The sequence below is a fragment of the Ovis canadensis genome, chromosome 1, assembly GCF_042477335.2.
Source record: "Ovis canadensis isolate MfBH-ARS-UI-01 breed Bighorn chromosome 1, ARS-UI_OviCan_v2, whole genome shotgun sequence".
Classification (NCBI taxonomy): domain Eukaryota; kingdom Metazoa; phylum Chordata; class Mammalia; order Artiodactyla; family Bovidae; genus Ovis; species Ovis canadensis.
Window position 1 is genome coordinate 67,627,718 of NC_091245.1, and position 15,861 is coordinate 67,643,578.

The following is a 15,861-nucleotide window of genomic DNA, read 5'->3' on the forward strand; positions in this document are numbered from 1 at the left end:
CTATGTGTCATATATTAAATAACTGAGGTAAGTTACATTTATATTTATATTTCACAACACTTCGTAGTAACTGAAGTCATGTGATACATTGCAAAATCTGGCATGGAAATCACTAACTTGGGTGGAGAACCGAACTCCGTAACATGCAGTCTGGTTTCTCTTTACCAGAGGGTAATGCTTTAAAGGCAACCTTTAAAGAATCCATTTTAGATATACCTATTAGTTAGTAAATTACCACTTTTGAGCATTTCCTGCAAACCTCCTGCTATGCTAAGCATTTGATTTTTATAGTTACCTCATTTAATTCTTAAAACATTTAATTCTTATTGTCATTATTTTGCAGATGAGAAAACTGATACTTAGTTTATTTAGATCAAGCAGGTGGCAAATGACACAGAACTTGATCTTAACCATTCTGCTACACTCCCTTCCTCATAAGGGTGTCAGGTAAGATCTAGGCCTAACAAAGCAACTAACAGATTAAGACATGCAATACTTCTTTATTAAGTCACTCAGAAAGGTCATATTTAGATGTTATGGCATAAATTTATTTTGTTGTTTTAGTTGATAAGTCATGTCCAACTCTGTGACCCCATGGCCTGTAGCCCTCTGAAATCTTCTATCCTTGGGATTTTCCAGGCAAGAATACTGGAGTGTGGGTTGCTATTGCCTCTTCCAGGAGATCTTCCCCACCCAGGGATTGAACCCACGTCTCTTATGTCTCCTGCATTGGCAGGCAGATTATTTACTACTGAGCCACCTTATTTTAATAGGAAGACCAGGAAGAAACGCCATGTAAAACATCATTTAAATACAGATGAAACTTGGGTTACTCCTCTAGTCATTACAGGGATGAGTGCATGTTTCTCTATAAGAGGCTGTGGCAGCAGGATGTACGTGCCTGCGCTGGTGGCTGTCATGCTGATCTTAATTACTTAATAGAGGCAAGCAGGATGGAGGGAGCAGTTGGTGATTCTGTTTCACTGGATGGAATACTTAGTAATGAACAGGAAAACTTTACAGATCTGATTTTTAGATTGTGTCTTTCAGTTTCTCTAAAAGATAGATTGTAGGTGGTTTTTTTTTAAGCATTATCACATTCTATATAAAACTCCTTTTAACATAGCTCACTGGGGAGGCGGTGTAGCAGATGGCTCTTAGTCAGAGCTGGTGTGAATTCTGGCTTCACTTTGTGAGCTTGAGCTTGAGCAAGCTGCTTCTTCCCATTCTCACCTTTCCCACCATTAGAGTTGAGACCATAATACCCACCTCACTAAATGCACATTAAATAGGAGCCTTCTCCTTTCTACCTTCCACCACCTTTCTCCATTCGGCAGACAGTTACTGAGAATCTTGTGTGTTAGCCCCTGTCTTGCACGTGAACTCTTCTAAGAGCTCACAGTGAGAGGCAGGAAGGCATCTGACCAGCTCTTGATGATGCAGTTTAATAGAAGCGGTACAACACTCAGCACTCCCTCAATGCTGAAGAAGCACCAGGTATGGAACCACTACTTGTTTTGGGGGATGAGTGAGTAGCAGTGTTTACTTTAAACATCTTCTGTGTTTAATGTTTAGTGGTCATTCAGTACTTGGTGAACATTAGACGTTTGTATTTTGTGGTCGAAAATTAGCTTGATCTTAACATGAGTCTGATTTGCAGTGCATGGCAGTTTATTTTTTCATTGGGTTGACAGTATGGTAGTGCACATATAGCATTTTTTACAGTGATCATGGTCAGAAGTCAGTGGTTTTATGAGACTGAATCCATCCCAGGACATGAATATTGTCAGCTTGATCATAGCACAGAGGATTCGGAACTACAATAATTAAGAGAGCACCTAATATGTGGCAGGCCCTGGGCAACATCCTTACCTTCCCAGAGCCTATGGTCTTGGGGGAAGGTGAACTGGGAATCAAGTGGGCACAGAATGACTTGGTGCACATTATCCTTGTTAGGTGGTAACTTGATACTTCCTCTGGCCCACGCGTTTTCTCATTGCCTTATACTGTTAATTCGTAAAAAAGAATTGTGAAGTCATAGTTTGATAAGATATTAAGGTCATTTAAGAATGCTGTGGCATTTATCCAGCGATCCATCACTGATTCGAGTTGACTCACTGTCATTATAATGCAGCGAGTCAGGCTGAATTTGACAGCACTTCTCTATTCAGATTTGTGAGATGTCATGTTTGGTGAGTAAGCTGGCAAATATGAATTTTTCTCCTTTCTTTCTGAAGGGTAAAGGCTTAGCCTCTGCTTCTGAATCTCTGCACCTGTCAAGAGCTGATGGAAATGCCCGAGGCCCTGTCTCCACTGCTTTGCTTATCACCCTTCCAGGCCCACTGTCTGTACTCAAGCTGCGTGCACATATCTTTTAGAGAGCCAGGCCTGCTCCTCCATACCCTTGGTGCTTAACTGGGTGGGGAAGCCTGATCTGGTATTATTGTTTCACTCTGTAATTACTTAGTATTTATGATGAGGGCAAAGGCAGGACTGAGACATGGGAGCACCCTAGGTGGGCTATTAACTTGTCACTCTGGGCAGGCTAGTGATTTGATGCCACTTCAGCCTGCTATTCTTTATTTATTTTTTAAAATATAAATTTATTTGTTTTAATCGGAGGCTAATTACTTCACTGGAAGAAACACAAGCTGGAATCAAGATTGCCGGGAAAAATATCAATAACCTCAGATATGCAGATGATACCACCCTTATGGCAGAAAGTGAAGAGGAGCTAAAAAGCCTCTTGATGAAAGTGAAAGAGGAGAGTGAAAAAGTTGGCTTAAAACTCAACATTCAGAAAACAAAGATCATGGCATCCAGTCCCATCACTTCATGGGGAAATAGTGGAAATAGATGGGGAAACAGTGGAAACAGTGTCAGACTTCATTTTGGAGGGAGCTCCAAAATCACTGCAGATGGTGACTGCAGCCATGAAATTAAAAGATGCTTACTCCTTGGAAGAAAAGTTATGGCCAATCTAGTTAGTATATTCAAGAGCAGAGACATTACTTTGCCGACTAAGGTCCGTCTAGTCAAGGCTATGGTTTTTCCATTGGTCATGTATGGATGTGAGAGTTGGACTGTGAAGAAGGCTGAGCACCAAAGAATTGATGCTTTAGAACTGTGGTGTTGGAGAAGACTCTTGAGAGTCCCTTGGACTGTAAGGAGATCCAACCAGTCCATTCTGAAGGAGATCAACCCTGGGATTTCTTTGGAAGGAATGATGCTAAAGCTGAAACTCCAGTACTTTGGCCACCTCATGCCAAGAGTTGACTCATTGGAAAAGACTCCGATGCTGGGAGGGACTGGGGGCAGGAGAAGAAGGGGACAACAGAGCATGAGATGGCTGGATGGCATCACAGACTCAATGGACATGAGTCTGAGTGAACTCCGGGAGATGGTGATGAACAGGGAGGCCTGGCGTGCTGTGATTCATGGGGTCGCAAAGAGTTGGGCACGACTGAGCGACTGAACTGAATTACTTCACAATACTGCATTGGTTTTGCCATACATTGACATGAATCCACCACAGGTGTACATGTGTTCCCCATCCTGAACCCCCCTCCCACTTCCCTCCCCATCCCATCCCTCTGGGTCATCCCAGTGCACCAGCCCCAAGCATCCTGTATCATGCATCAAACCTGGACTGGCAACTCGTTTCAGATATGATAATATACATGTTTCAATGCCATTCTCCCAAATCATCCCACCCTTGCCCTCTCACACAGAGTTCAAAAGACTGTTCTATATATCTGTGTCTCTTTTGCTGTCTCGCCTACAGGGTATCGTTACCATCTTTCTAAATTCCATATATATGCGTTAGTATATTGTATTGGTGTTTTTCTTTCTGGCTTACTTCACTCTGTATAATAGGCTCCAGTTTCATCCACCTCGTTAGATCTGATTCAAATGTATTCTTTTTAATGGCTGAGTAATACTCCATTGTGTATATGTACCACAGCTTTCTTATCCATTCATCTGCTGATGGACATCTAGGTTGCTTCCATGTCCTGGCTATTATAAACAGTGCTGCGATGAACATTGGGGTACATGTGTCTCTTTCAATTCTGGTTTCCTCGGTGTGTATGCCCAGCAGTGGGATTGCTGGGTCGTATGGCAGTTCTATTTCCATTTTTTAAGGAATCTCCACACTGTTCTCCATAGTGGCTGTACTAGTTTGCATTCCCACTAACAGTGTAAGAGGGTTCCCTTTTCTCCACACCCTCTCCAGCATTTATCGCTTGCAGATTTTTGGATCGCAGCCATTCTGACTGGCGTGAAATAGTACCTCATTGTGGTTTTGATTTGCATCTCTCTGATAGTGAGTGGTGTTGAACATCTTTTCATGTGTTTGTTAGCCATCTGTATGTCTTCTTTGGAGAAATGCCTATTTAGTTCTTTGGCCCATTTTTTGATTGGGTTGTTTATTTTTCTGGAATTGAGCTGCATAAGTTGCTTGTATATTTTTGAGATTAATTCTTTGTCAGTTGCTTCATTTGCTATTATTTTCTCCCATTGTGAAGGCTGTCTTTTCACCTTGCTTATAGTTTCCTTTGTTGTGGAGAAGCTTTTAATTTTAATTAGGTCCCATTTGTTTATTTTTGCTTTTATTTCCAGTATTCTAGGAGGTAGGTCATAGAGGATCCTGTTGTGATTTATGTTGAAGAGTGTTTTGCCTGTGTTCTCCTCTAGGAGTTTTATACTTTCTGGTCTTATGTTTAGATCTTTAATCTATTTTGAGTTTATTTTTTTGTATGGTGTTAGAAAGTGTTCTAGTTTTATTCTTTTACAAGTGGTTGACCAGTTTTCCCAGCACCACTTATTAAAAAGTTTGTCTTTTCTCCACTGTATATTCTTGCCTCCTTTGTCAAAGAAAAGGTGTCCATAGGTGCATGGATTTATCTCTGGGCTTTCTATTTTGTTCCATTGATCTATATTTCTGTCTTTGTGCCAGTACCATACTGTCTTGATGACTGTGGCTTTGTAGTAGAGCGTGAAGTCAGGCAGCTTGATTCCTCCAGTTCCATTCTTCTTTCTCAAGATTGCTTTGGCTATTCGAGGTTTTTTGTATTTCCATACAAATTGTGAAATTGTTTTTTCTAGCTCGGTGAAAAATACTGTTGGTAGCTTGATAGGGATTGCATTGAATCTATAGATTGCTTTGGGTAGTATACTCATTTTCCCTATATTGATTCTTCCAATCCATGAAGACGGTATATTTCTCCATCTATTACTGTCCTCTTTGATTTCTTTCATCAGTGTTTCATAGTTCTCTATATATGGGTCTTTAGTTTCTTTAGGTAGATATATTCCTAAGTATTTTATTCTTTTCGTTGCAATGGTGAATGGAATTGTTTCCTTAATTTCTCTTTCTATTTTCTCATTATTAGTGTATAGGAACGCAAGGGATTTTTGTGTGTTGATTTTATATCCTACTTTACTATATTCATTGATTACCTCTAGTAATTTTCTGGTGGAGTCTTTTAGGGTTTTCTATGTAGAGGATCCAGAGAAGGTGATGGCACCCCACTCCAGTACTCTTGCCTGGAAAATCCCATGGACAGAGGAGCCTGGTAGGCTGCGGTCTATGGGGTCGTGAAAAGTTGGACATGACTGAGCAACTTCCCTTTCACTTTTCACTTTCATGCATTGGAGAAGGAAATGGCAACCCACTTCAGTGTTCTTGCCTGGAGAATCCCAGGGAAGGGGGAGCCTGGTGGGCTGCCGTCTATGGGGTCACACAGAGTCGGACACGACCAAAGTGACTTAGCAGCATGTAGAGGATCATGTCATCTGCAAACAGTGAGAGTTTCACTTCTTCTTTTCCAATTTGGATTCCTTTTATTTCTTTTTCTGCTCGGATTGCTGTGGCCAAAACTATGTTGAATAGTAGTGGTGACAGTGGGCACCCTTGTCTTGTTCCTGACTTTAGGGGAAATGCTTTCAATTTTTCACCATTGAGGATAATGTTTGCTGTGGGTTTGTCATATATAGCTTTTATTATGTTGAGGTATGTTCCTTCTATTCCTGCTTTCTGGAGGGTTTTATCATAAATGGATATTGAATTTTGTCAAAGGCTTTCTCTCCATCTATTGAGATAATCATGTGGCTTTTATTTTTCAATTTGTTAATGTGGTGTATTACATTGATTGATCTGCGGATATTGAAGAATCCTTGCGTCCCTGGGATAAAGCCTACTTGGTCATGATTTATGATCTTTTTAACGTGTTGCTGGATTCTGATTGCTAAAATTTTGTTAAGGATTTTTGCATCTATGTTCATTAGTGATATTGGCCTGTAGTTTTCTTTTTTGTGGCATCTTTGTCAGGTTTTGGTATTAGGGTGATGGTGGCCTCATAGAATGAGTTTGGAAGTTTACCTTCCTCTGCAATTTTCTGGAAGAGTTTGAGTAGGATAGGTGTTAGCTCTTCTCTAAATTTTTGGTAGAATTCAGCTGTGATGCCGTATGGTCCTGGGCTTTTGTTTGCTTGGAAGATTTCTGATTACTGTTTCAATTTCTGTGCTTGTGATGGGTCTGTTAAGATTTTCTATTTCTTCCTGGTTCAGTTTTGGAACATTGTACTTTTCTAAGAATTTGTCCATTTCTTCCATGTTGTCCATTTTATTGGCATACAACTGCTGATAGTAGTCTCTTATGATCCTTTGTATTTCTGTGTTGTCTGTTGTGATCTCTCCATTTTCATTTCTAGTTTTATTGATTTGCTTTTTCTCCCTTTGTTTCTTGATGAGTCTGGCTAATGGTTTTTCAGTTTTATTTATCTTCTCAAAGAACCAGCTTTTGGCTTTGTTGATGATTGCTATGGTCTCTTTTGTTTCTTTTGCATTTATTTCTGCCCTAATTTTTAAGATTTCTTTCCTTCTACTAACTCTGGGGTTCTTCATTTCTTCCTTTTCTAGTAGCTTTAGGTATAGAGTTAGGTTATTTATTTGACTTTTTTCTTATTTCTTGAGGTATGCCTGTATTGCTATGAACCTTCCCCCTAGTGCTGCTTTTGCAGTGTCCCACAGGTTTTGGGTTGTTGTGTTTTCATTTTCATTCGTTTCTATGCATATTTTGATTTTTTAATTTCTTCTGTGATTTGTTGGTTATTCAGCAGCGTGTTGTTCAGCCTCCATATGTTGGAATTTTTAATAGTTTTTCTCTTGTAATTGAGATCTAATCTTACTGCATTATAGGCAGAAAAGATGCTTGGAATGATTTAAATTGTTTTCAATTTCAGTTTACCAAGGCTAGATTTATGGCCCAGGATGTGATCTATCCTGGCGAAGGTTCCATGTGCTCTTGAGAAAAAGGTGAAATTCATTGTTTTGGGGTGACATGTCCTATAGATATCAATTAGGTCTAACTCATCTATTGTATCATTTAAAGTTTGTGTTTCCTTGTTGATTTTCTGTTTAGTTGATTTGTCCATAGGTATGAGTGGGGTATTAAAGTCTCCCACTATTATTGTGTTGTTGTTAATTTCCCCTTTAATACTTGTTAGCATTTGTCTTATATACTGTGATGCTCCTATGTTGGGTGCATATATATTTATAATTGTTATATCTTCTTGGACTGATCCTTTGATCATTATGTGGTGTCCTTCTTTGTCTCTTTTCACAGCCTTTGTTTTAAAGTCTATTTTCTCTGATATGAGTATTGCTACTCCTGCTTTCTTTTGGTCTCTATTTGCGTGGAATATCTTTTTCCAGCCCTTCACTCTCAGTCTGTATGTGTCCCTTGTTTCGAAGTGGGTGTCTTATAGACAACATATATAGGAGTCTTGTTTTTGTATCCATTCAGCCAGTCTTTGTCTTTTGGTTGGGGCATTCAACCCATTTATGTTTAAGGTAATTATTGATAAGTATGATCCCATTGCCATTTACTTTATTTTTGGGTTTGAGTTTATACACTCTTTTTGTGTTTCCTGTCTAGAAAATATCCTTTAGCATTTGTTGGAGAGCTGGTTTGGTGGTGCTGAATTCTCTCAACTTTTGCTTGTCTGTAAAGCTTTTGATTTCTCCTTCATATTTGAATGAGATCCTTGCTGGGTACAGTAATCTGGGCTGTAGGTTATTTTTTTCCATCACTTTAAGTATGTCTTGCCATTCCCTCCTGGCCTGAAGAGTTTCTATTGAAAGATCAGCTGTTACCCTTATGGGAATCCCCTTGTGTGATATTTGTTGTTTTTCCCTTGCTGCTTTTAATATTTGTTCTTTGTGTTTGATCTTTGTTAATTTGATTAATATGTGTCTTGGGGTGTTTCGCCTTGGGTTTATCCTGTTTGGGACTCTCTGGGTTTCTTGGACTTGGGTGATTATTTCCTTCCCCATTTAAGGGAAGTTTTCAACTATTATCTCCTCAAGTATTTTCTCATGGTCTTTCTTTTTGTCTTCTTCTTCTGGGACTCCTATGATTCGAATGTTGGGGCGTTTAACACTTTCCTGGAGGTCTCTGAGATTGTCCTCATTTCTTTTAATTCATTTTTCTTTTTTCCTCTCTGATTCATTTATTTCTACCATTCTATCTTCTACCTCACTTATCCTATCTTCTGCCTCTGTTATTCTACTGTTGGTTCCCTCCAGAGTGTTTTTTATCTCATTTATTACATTATTCATATATAGACTCTTTTTTATTTCTTCTAGGTCCTTGTTAAACCTTTCTTGTATCTTCTCAATCCTTGTCCCCAGGCTGTTTATCTGTAACTCCATTTGGTTTCAAGATTTTGGATCATTTTCAGTATCATTATTCGGAATTCTTTATCAGGTAGATTCCCTATCTCTTCCTCTTTGGTTTGGTTTGGTGGGCATTTATCCTGTTCCTTTACCTGCTGGGTATTTCTCTGCCTCTTCATCTTGTTTATATTGCTGTTTTTGGGGTGGCCTTACCGTATTCTGGCAGTTTGTGGATTTCTCTTTATTGTGGAGTTTCCTAGCTGTGGCTGGGTTTGAACGGGGGGCTTGTCAAGGTTTCCTGGTTAGGGAAGCTTGTGTGGGTATTCTGGTGGGTGGAGCTGGATTTCTTCTCTCTGGAGTGCAAGGAAGTGTCCAGTAATGAGTTATGAGATGTCAGTGGTGTGACTTTGGGCAGCCTGTATATTGAAGCTCAGGGCTATGTTCCTGTGTTGCTGGAGAATTTGTGTGGTATGTCTTGCTCTGGAACTTGTTGGCCCTTGAGTGGTGCTTGGTTTCAGTGTAGGTATGGAGGCATTTGATGAGCTCCTATCAGTTAATGTTCCCTGGAGTCAGGAGTTCTCTGGTGTTCTCAGGATTTGAACTTAAGCCTCCTGCCTCTGGTTTTCAGTCTTATTCTTACAGTAGCTTCAAGACTTCTCCATCTATATAGCACCAATGATAAAAACATCTCATCTAGGTTAAAGATGAAAAGTTTCAAAAAAAAGAAAAGAAAAGTTTCTCCACAGTGAAGGACACCCAGAAAGGTTCAAAGTTACATGGAGAAGAGAAGAGGAAAGAAGGAGATAGAGGTGACCAGGAGGAGAAGAGGCGGAATCAGAAGAGGAGAGAGCAAGCTAGCCGGTAATCACTTCCCTATGTGCTGTCCACAATCTGGATGCCTCAGAGATCTTCACGGAGTTATACAGAGAAGAGAAGAGGGAGGAAGGAGGCAGAGGTGGCCAGAAGGATAAAGGGGGGAATCAAAAGGAGAGAGACAGATCCAGCCAGTAATCAGTTCCCTAAGTGTTCTCCACAGTCCGAACACACAGAGAGATTCACAGAGTTGGGTAGAGAAGAGAAGGGGGAGGGAGGAGATAGAGGCGACCCAGTGGAGAAAAAGCAGAGTCCAAAGTGGGGAGAGAGCAGTCAAGCCAGTAATCTCGCTCCCAAGTAAAAATGGGTACTGAAGATTGGGTTCTTAAAGGTACAAAATTGATAACAAATACCAACAAGCAAAGATTAAAAATCTGGAGTAGAGGTTGGATTCTCAAAAATACAATGTTAAAGAAAAAGTCACAAAAATTATAATATATATATATGAAGTTTGCTTTAAAAAATGGGGTCTTTTTTTTGCAAAGTAATAGTAGGTTATAAAAATGAAAATTAAAGGAGTAATAGAGGACTTAAAAATATTTTTTTTTAATTTAAAGAATGATAATAGTAAAAATATATCTAGGGCTTTCTCTGGTGTTGTTGTGGACAGTTTGGGGTCAGTTCATTTTCAGATAGTTCCTTGATCCTGCTTATACTTTTCAAGATCTATAGGCCCCTTCCTATGTGAGTGAGTGAAGTCACTCAGTCGTGTCCAACTCTCTGTGACCCCATGGACTGTAGCCTACTAGGCTCCTCCATCCATGGAATTTCCCAGGCAAGAATGCTGGAGTGGGTTGCCATTTTTTGGTGCTAACTACAGGGTTTTAATCTATTGCACCTGTCTCTTCGAAGGCTGTTCCCTCTGTTTTAGCTTCTTCTGTTCGCCTGTCTCTTCAGTGTCTAATTTCCGCCCTGACACAAGGGGGCGGTGGTGGACACTTTTTTAGGCTCACTTGTTCAGTGGTGCTGTGGGGAGGGAAAGTGAAAGTGAAGTCGTGTCCAACTCCTCCATGACCCCATGGACTGTAGCCTACCAGGCTCCTCTGTCCATGGGATTTTCCAGGCAAGAGTACTGGAGTGGGGTGCCATCGCCTTCTCCCGGGGAGGGAAGAACACTGCAAACGAGTAACACTGGCATGTGCTCGCAGTGTCTCAGCCACACTGGGTTTGCCCCAGCTCCTGGCATGTGTGCTTTCCCTGTCTACACTGCTTAGGCTCTAGGTTGCTCTGCCGGGAACTGTCTGAGGCCAGCCCTGGGTTGTATGCACTTCCCAGGTCTAAGCCGCTCAGGTTCAGGTACTCGGGTACTCCACAAAGGCACAGACTCAGTTGGGCCTGCGTTTTGCTCCCTTGCCAGGTGTGAGCAGCTCAGGTGACCAGGTGCTTGGCGAGCGTGGTCACTATGACTTATCGCCTCCCCCATCCCTGCCGCTTGGTTTTCTGGATGTACAACCGGCGCACCTTCTCAGGCGGATGACAACAGTCCAGAATCCCAAGAAGTCTTGGTTAGCAACGAAGTCTGCTTGCAGTTTGGTAGATGATGCCTCTCTGGGGCTGCGATTGCCCCCTTCCTGCTCGGGCTGCCCTTGCCTGCCTGTCTCTGGCAGGGTATGGGCCAGCCCGCAGCCAGCTAGCTCCGTTCAGTCCTTTGTTCTTTGAGCTGGCCTGGCGGTGTCTTAGGTTAGGGCTTTTCCTGGGATAGCTATCCCACAGTCTGGTTTGCTATCTCACGTTAGTTCCCTCAGACTGCCCTTGGGGCATTCAGGCCTGGTCCTTACTCTAAGCAGTGCAGCCCGTACCTCCCTGCCCAGCCTCCGTTTGCTAATGGCAGTTGCTGGAGTCTGCGCTGCTTCTCCGCCGGGAGTTACCGTTGGGCACATAATCTGTGGGGTTTAATTATTTATTTATTTTTCCTCCCAATTATGTTGCCCTCTGAGGTTCCAAGGCTCACCACAGACTCACCAGTGAGAGTGTTTCCTGGTGTTTGGAAACTTCTCTCTTTTTTAAGACTCCCTTCCCGGGACGGATCTCCGTCCCTACCTCTTTTGTCTCTCTTTTTATCTTTTATATTTTTTCTTATCTCCTTTCAAAGACAATGGGCTGCTTTTCTGGGTGCCCGATGTCCTCTGCCAGCATTCAGAAGTTGTTTTGTGGAATTTACTCAGCATTCAAATGTTCTTTTGATGAATTTGTGGGGGAGAAAGTGGTCTCCCCATCCTATTCCTCCACCTTCTTAGGACTGCCCCCCTGCTATTCTTTAAATATTTGTTCACAACATTGTTAAGAGAAGCCAGGAGCTGTATGAGAGATAATAGGGTAGCCAAAGAGCGCCTCTAGTTCCCCTTTTTGCCAGTTCTCAGGATCTCAACTGACCGGAAGAAAAGTAGCAGACTCCTTGCCTTTTCTTCCAGCCATATTCTGTACCATCCCTGAGAAAAGGCATATTTTAGTTTAATTTCACTAACTTTCCAAAGATGTTTGAACACCCCATTGATGAATTGGTACAGGGAAGCTGCCATAGCCTTAGAAAGAGACACTGGGCTAGATCCTGAGAATATAGGTAAATAAGATTCTGCCCCAGTCCTCAAGGAACTTGAAATAGTAACTTATTACATGTCATAAAATAGTGGGAGAGAACTATTGTTCAGTTGCTCAGTCATGTCCAGCTCTTTGCAACCCCATGGACTGCGGCACACCAGGCTTCCCTGTCCTTCACCATCTCCTGGAGCTTGCTCAAACTCATGTCCATTCAGTAAGTGATGTCATTCAACCATCTCATCCTCTGTTGTCCCCTTCTCCTCCTACCTTCAATCTTCCCAGGATAAGGGTCTTTTCTAATGAGTCAGCTCTTCCCATCAGGTGGCCAAAGTATTGGAGTTTCAACTTTAGCATCAGTCCTTCCAATGTATATTCAGGATTGATTTCTTTTAGGATTAACTGGTTTGATCTCCCTGCAGTCCAAGGGACTTTTGAGAGTCTTCTCCAACACCACAGTTCACAAGCATCAATTCTTCGGTGCTCAGCCTTCTTTATGGTCCAACTCTCATATTCATACATGACTACTAGAAACCATAACTTTAACTATACAGATCTTTGTTGGCAAGGTAATGTCTTTCTTCTTAATATGTTGTCTAGGTTTGTCATAGCTTTTCTTCCAAGGAACAAGCATCTTAATTTCATGGCTACAGTCACCATTTGCAGTGATTTTGGAGCCCAAGAAAATAGTTTTTCAGTTTCCATTGTTTCCCCATCTATTTGCCATGAAGTGATGGGAGCAGATGCCATGATCTATTAGTCTTCTGGGAAAGCAGATGGAAGAACAGTGAATGTAGCCTGTGGAGGTCAGTGTGGCTCAAGGCAGTGATTCATGACAGTGATCCTAGGGTAGGATCATTGGTGAAGTGAAATACCCTTTCTTAATTTTAAGTAAATCTGGTATTCGGAGTTTGAATCTTTCAAATGGATGAAAATAGGATACTTTCATTTTACGCAACCTAAAGCCTTAAACTTATGGGATTGCACAAGGCAGGTTGAAACTGTGACATCGCAGTGATTCTTGCCATATTGACCTGGTGGCTTAGATGGTAAAGAAAGATTCTTGACTCCTTGCTACATCATAAAAGGAATCTATCACTGAGAGACAAATTCTCCCAAGTGGAAGGCCTTTCTCAGATTCTAAAATTTTATAGTAGGCCTTTGGATTACTACAGAGAAGTGTGTTTCCTCAGACTCTGCTATCTCCATGGACTAGAAGGAAATAAGAGCCCCTGGATGTCTCAGTTTTCAAAGTAAAAGCCTTGGGACCTTTTGTGTTTCTATCAGAAAGCTGGTTGTCCCCTATTGTTCTTTAATCCACAGTCCCTTGGGAGTGTTCTGTTTTGTGTCCCTGCCTGGGAGCCTTCTGAAAAAAACCTCTTATTTGAGAAAGGGAGTTCTCAGTGTTTGTCATCTCCAATCTTCCAGAATACATTTTTAAGGTTATCTTGGAATTTATTTTTTTCAGGGAAAATAAACATCTTGTGTCTTGCCTCTGGGGAGAGTAAATGTTTTTCAGAGGTAGATAAGGCCAGTTTTGTAACACTCCGGCACAGCAAGCTGGGGAACTCAGTGATGCTGCCTCAGCAGCTGGGTTTGTCACAATGACTGTGACAATCCAAGTCCTATTTTGATCTTGCCTAATATGGAACATTTATTTCTATTCTTAGAAGCATTGTGATTTAGTACTTTCACATTTCATTATTCCAGCTTGTACTGTTGTTTGGTGCTGAGGAGAAAGAGAGGTGTTAACTTTTGCTGTTGTTTCTAAAATGAATTTGAGTGATTTGATTTTAGGCTGGATAAAGACACTGAGCTACATTTTGTTTTGTTTTGTTTTTTACTTGACAACAGTGGCTTCACTCTGAGATGACAAGCTGTCACTGTGAGAGAGTTTGCATTAAGTTCTACATTTGTGTCTTCTCAGCAAAATACTCCAGTTTAGGTAAATGTGAAATAGAAAAGGGTAATGAAACTCATTGTTGAAACATGTTGGGAAGCATTCATGCCAGTTCAAAGAAATATACAGTAAAGCAACAGTGAGATTATTTTCATGTATGGAATTAGCAAAGACTTTTATTTTTAAAGATGATTCCCACCTCATGAGGGTATTACTCATACTGTTTACAGGAAAGAAAATTAGTGTAATCTCCTTGGGAAATAATTTGATATATCAGAAGCCTTAAAATGTTTATGCTCTTTAGCCTAGTACTCTTACTACTTCCAGAAGTCTCTGCAAAGGAAATCACATGAACAGAGTTACGTATTAGTAATAATATGCATTATTAGTAATGAAAAGAGAAAAATCTATGATTCAGTAGGGAAATGATTTTGTAAACTATGACATATCCATGTGTGAACTGTTATGATTTAAAAATGATGTTTAGAGAAACTACAACATCAAGAAAGCCTATGAGAAGTGATGAGTCAAAAAGATCTCAATATCTTATCATTTAATTTTATAATGGTATAATTGTATATAACTAGCAGGCCAGCAAAAAACGAAACAAAAATAAAACTGGAAGGAGAAAATGATCCTAAACATTAAGTTGTTTTCTCCCCATGTTTCCTTATTTTCTGTAAGAAGCACAGATATTTTCAATGATTTTTTCTTTTAGTTAAGAGAAAACAATTTTCTTATAGTGATTCCTTAGATATAATGCTTATCTCATTCTTCATTAAAAATTTAAAGTTCACATTTTATGCCTTTTAAATTGCCATGGTGATGGAATTAAATGCTTAACTTATGACGTGCATGCATGCTAAGTCATTTCAATTGTGTCTGACTCTTTGCAACCCTATAGACCACCAGACCCCTCTGAACATGGGATTCTCCAGGCAAGAATACTGGAGTGGGTTGCCATGCCCTTCTCCAGAAGATCTTCCCCACCCAGGGACTGAACCCACGTTTCTTAGTCTTCTGCAGTGGAGGCAGGTTTTTACCACTAGTGCCACCCTGTGATTTATTTACCTCCCTGGGTTTTAGTTGACAACTTTTGTGAGAGGTTAAAAGTGACCTCTTTAACAGCAGTTGCTTTATTAAACTGTTATCTTTTGTATGTTTCAGAAAGTTGTTATAGATGTTTGAAACTTTAGAACCACAAAAATGGATAAAATTGTCTTGCAGTTTGTGACGGATAAAATGTAACAGTATGTTTATGCTTTTCTCTTTAGGAATTTTTCAAATAGAAACTAATTGCAGCATTTCCAGTTGACCAGCATTCATAGGGTAAGATTAATATTCTGAATTGTGAACACATGGTAAAGATAATTACTTTTACATTGGTAGTTTGGGGCAAATAAGTACTGAATGCTTAGTATGTAAAAAGATTACTATTCTTACAGATGTTTTGAGTAAAATCCTTTTGATGTTTTAAAACCAATTAAACAGAAAATTAAATCTGTATGCATTTTGGTAAAATATCATCTTCCTATCCTTTGCTTATTTTGTATGTAGGAAAGAATATATGTGTATGTATGTGTTAGATAGTTGTAATTTTTTAACGTTAGAGATCTAAAGAATATAATAAATGTTTATGAGAGGCTTAGACTCCATGACTCCATGTCTCTATTTTTCTGATTTTTGGTTAAGGTAGCATTTCTAATGCATCGAATAGGTTTGTTTGGTATGTTTCCATAAAAAAAAGATGGCCTTGCTTTCCTCGAGTAGTTAAGTCAGACGTAAACAAGCCCTATTTCCTGTTGCTTCCTGCAAGCATGATTCATCTTTTGTAGTTGTGGAAGCAGAGCTTTTGACTTGGACACAATGAATGA

General features: G+C 40.3%; 1 protein-coding gene across 6 annotated transcripts in view; it reads left to right on the forward strand.

Annotated features, from left to right (window-relative positions):
- LRRC8B (leucine rich repeat containing 8 VRAC subunit B) overlaps positions 1–15,861 on the forward strand; it is a 77,218-nt gene that overhangs the window by 37,303 nt on the left and 24,054 nt on the right. For 4 of the 6 annotated variants that reach the window (XM_069597128.1, XM_069597147.1, XM_069597158.1 and 1 more), the window contains one exon: positions 15,262–15,316. The gene's annotated coding sequence lies outside the window, so the exon portion shown is untranslated. Of the gene's footprint in view, positions 1–343; positions 448–13,941; positions 14,033–15,261; positions 15,317–15,861 lie in introns of all 6 variants that reach the window. The other 2 variants (XM_069597166.1, XM_069597176.1) reach the window with 2 other exon arrangements.